Here is a 4,253-nt window from a genome sequence, read left to right as displayed (position 1 = left end):
TAAAAAAGATAAATAAAGGTAGACAGGACACCACACTGTCTAACGCTTGATATGTCGGAAACCATTCTGAACAGGTCTGGTTCACTACTATTGAGCTCACAGTATCCTGGTGACACTGGTTAATTAGCGACCATAATTTTCCAGTTATGCCAAGTTGGTGTAGTTGACCATGAGTCCAGGTCTCCAGACGGTATCGAAGGCTTTGCTGGTATGGAGGAAACATACATATACGTTACTTCTTTGCTCTAAACTGTGAAAAATAGTTTCTTGAAGATTAAATGATGCTGTCAAGCAGCCTAATTCTTTCTGAAAACCTTGTTGTTGCGCATGTGGGAAATTTATTTTTTGTAGAATATGGCTATGAATTCGATTGTAAACTACTTTCTCGAAGAGTTTAAAGACACATGGTAGTATTTCAACTGGCCTATAGCTGTTGTAAGAATCTTTCGGCTTAGCTCCGCCTTTGTACAATGGCACTATGAGACCACGTTTCCAACAAAACGATCGCAGTAAATATCTTTACAAGACAACCAACGAGTGTATTACCGCCGTGTATTATGTGTTCATTAGCGATCAAATCGTCACCAGGTGCTTTTCTTAACGTTAACGTGTTTATAGCAGAAATAATTTCTATCGATGTGAATTAGCCACCTGGTATATCAGTTGAATCAAGTATGCACTCATTTGTTGGCTTTTGGAAAATTTCCTCGACTTGATCTCGAAAAGGTGTGTATAGATTTGTAAGCCTTCCGTCTTACGGATCCAATTGAGGGTCAGCTCAAACTTAGTGATGACAAGTCCATTATTTCTTTCTCAAGCGGTTTTATTAAGCGTGATCGTATAGTTACAATTACATCAGCTAATAGCAGCCCAAATCAGGAGTCTCAGTATCTATCTACAAGCGGAATCTATCTAAATCTAAATCTGTTCAACATCATTTTACATGGGTATATATAACATTTTACTTATGATGGACAGTTCTGACTAGTTCGGCCCATTTACGACGATCATCAGTGAACATTTAGTGTTCAAAATTAAGATTAATATTTTATTTCTAAATAAAGTAACAAAACTGTCAAAACTGCCAATCAAAGAGTCTGGATGCAGGATGTGAGTCTCCGAGTCCTGGGTCTCGGAGTTCCCCACCTAGTATGAGGCATCGCTTACTCATAATACGTTCATTCATACATGGCATAAAAGGTTACAAAGGTTAATATATAGAATACACAATACATGAGTCAATATAGAGTACTAGAGCTATCGGTGCAGACACTTGTTGTTAAACTCTCAATTTGGATATTATTATGCCCGTATTATGCACCTGGTTTCATAACATCATTTAGGAATACTACGCATTGCTACAAGAGTCACAGAGTTCATTCTGTTAATTATCATTAATACCATTCAGTGCGCAGTATTTAGGTACACATAAATATCATAGTGACCATTATGTAATACTAGCAATTCAAGGTCATAGCATGGCTATCTGTTTACAGATTTTTATAAAATTGTGCGAATGTTTCAGCTACACCACGTGGATCTGTGTGGATCACACCCTCTTCGTTACGAATCTCTGGATAGATGCGCGATGATCTGGGCTTTCTGCGTTTAGTCAGCTTCCAAAACAAACGCACATCGACTTCCGCCGCTTTGTCAATATCGTTGTACACTTTGCGCATGTACAGTTCGTGTTCTTCGTCAAGGGCATTTCGGAATTGTCGTTTCGCTCGCTTGTACTCGCGGTAAGATTCGAACTCCATCCCCCGTAGTCTGCCCTCGGACATCCATATATTACGTTTGGCTCGCTCAATAGTACATGTATGTAGGTGTTTGACTGATTTGGTCTATTCTGGGCGGGTGTGTGGATTGTATGAAGAGTGTGAAATGGAAATTTCAGCGTGTGTAGTCAATATTTTAGACAGATCATTAATATACTTATCGATGTCCCTATCTGTCTTGAGGTCAGTCTGTGGTAGCTTCAGTAGACTTCGTTTAACTTCGTTTCTGTATTTCACAATAGTTTCAGGTGTGGCTTTGTGCCATGCGGGTAATTTGGCATGTGGATTCTTAAAAGAATGTTTTTGAATTCTGAGATCAAAAGAAGTTATGATAGGTAAATGATCTGATGTGATGGAGACTGATCCTTCCTTTAAAATTTTGTAATGTTTCAGCGCTGTAAGAACATGCCTGTCAAACAATATGTAATCTAAAGTAGTTTTTTTTCGGGGTAAAGGTAAACTGTTCACCATCTGTTGCAAAATCCTTGGTTGGAATGCATAAATTGTATTTTGAGACAAAATCTAATAATAGATTTGCTTTTGTAAGTTTAGTATCACATGAGTCAACTAAGCTGTCATTAAAGTCACCGGCAATAATGACCTTACCGTAACCTGAAAATTATGAGTAGAGATTTTCAAGAATGCTTAACTCATCTACATGTATGTACATTTTAATATTACCATCAGAGGGCAAATATACACCAAGAATATAATACATATTGCCAAAACTATCACTAAGCTGTATTGCCGTAATACGGTTTGTATTATAGCAAATGACTTCTTTGACAGAATACATAAGCGATTTTTTATACATGATTTCCACTCCACCTCTGCAGGTGAACAGCAAACTACTTTGCATTGCACACTGATCATCAAGTTTAACAATACAGGCATAGTCATTATGAATAGTTTCAAGGAAATTCTTAGTACTCCCTTTGAGTTTATGCTCTGTAATGATTACAACATCACATTTGTCTTTCATTCCATGTCATTAAAGAAATCATAATGTAAAGTAAAATAATACTGAGTCTAAACATAATTAATGTCATATAGAAACTATGTACAAATAAGTCTGATTGGGTTTAATCTAAGTTAAGGTGGAATGCTATACCAAAATTTTATTTTATGGATCGTTAGAGTATCATTTTTGAAGTAAGATTGCGTTGTTCAAATAAGGATATATGCCCTTATATTTTTTTTATACAATTTTTTTGTATATTTACGAAAAAGTAGAAAATGTATTTTGGATGCAAGTAACGCACTGTAGAGTTTAAAATTTGTTGTGAATAAATGCATAATATAAATATCTAATAAATCATGTCCACTAATGTCAATAAGACGTTTTATTCTTTTGATTAAAAAATATTTATGAAAATAAAAAACTTCTTTTGACAATATTTTTTAAACCATTCAGGAAAATCTAAAAAAGAAAAGAAAGAAAAAACACTACTATCATTAGGGCTGTCACGGTTCGGTTTCGTGTTTTTCGGTTCGGGTCAACTTTCAAATTAAATTCTTTTTTTGTTAAAAGTTTATTTTTTCTATTTCTTCATTCTTTCATAACAATCTTACACACAATAACTAGTTTCCTAATAAGAAATTCAAGTTATATTAATTTTGATGATTATAAATTAATTAAAATAACTATATTAATTCATAGAACCACAGATAAATTACTGAACATGTTTAAAGCCTTATGTACTACAAAGGATTATTAGAGAGAAATTATTGTAAACTAAGTCTTCTGTTTTCATTATGAAGTTTCTTTCTTGATAGTTATAAATAAGTTTACCTATGGTCGATTTTTCAATACATGTCTTTCGCTTTAAGATATATCTTTATGCTTAATTTAATAAATGGTTACAAGAAATTTGATAAATCAAATATGTTAACAAAGTAGGTAATATTTATGATTTGAAACGAGTAAAGTCCAATGATAATACCTGTATTTATTTCTAGTGCACAATGATAAAGTTACCAATACACAACTGTGCAGTTTTTTCTTATCAAAACCTGTTTGTACTTGTATGCGTATGTTTGTCAGTCGTTTGATACTGATCATTTTTGAAGCAACAATTGATGAACTAAAACAACAGTATTTTTCAATGCGAGCATGGAACAAAGTTAATGGTACGTAATCTTTCCTTTTTTACCTTCTAAAGTAAAAATCAAGATGTACAAACATTCCGGCAAGCAATTAAATATTGTGAATAAAACAGACAAAAACTACGTGCGTCTGTAGAATCGTAAACACGTTGTAGACCGTCATGCATTGCAACTCATTCTCTGGATTGGAGAATCTGTTTGACGAAAATACTGTCACGTGTTAAATAATGCTATCCATATAAGGTAGTGTACCCGACCTGATAAAGAAGGTAATATTTCTTTTCTACGAAACAGATTTTTTTCTTGGAAATGTAGTGTGTATGACACTATCTATTTATGCATTCCAAGGAAATTTTTTATTTCTAGGAA

Source organism: Crassostrea angulata, chromosome 5, assembly GCF_025612915.1.
Source record: "Crassostrea angulata isolate pt1a10 chromosome 5, ASM2561291v2, whole genome shotgun sequence".
Taxonomy (NCBI): Eukaryota; Metazoa; Mollusca; class Bivalvia; order Ostreida; family Ostreidae; genus Magallana; species Magallana angulata.
This window is presented reverse-complemented; position numbering follows the sequence as displayed.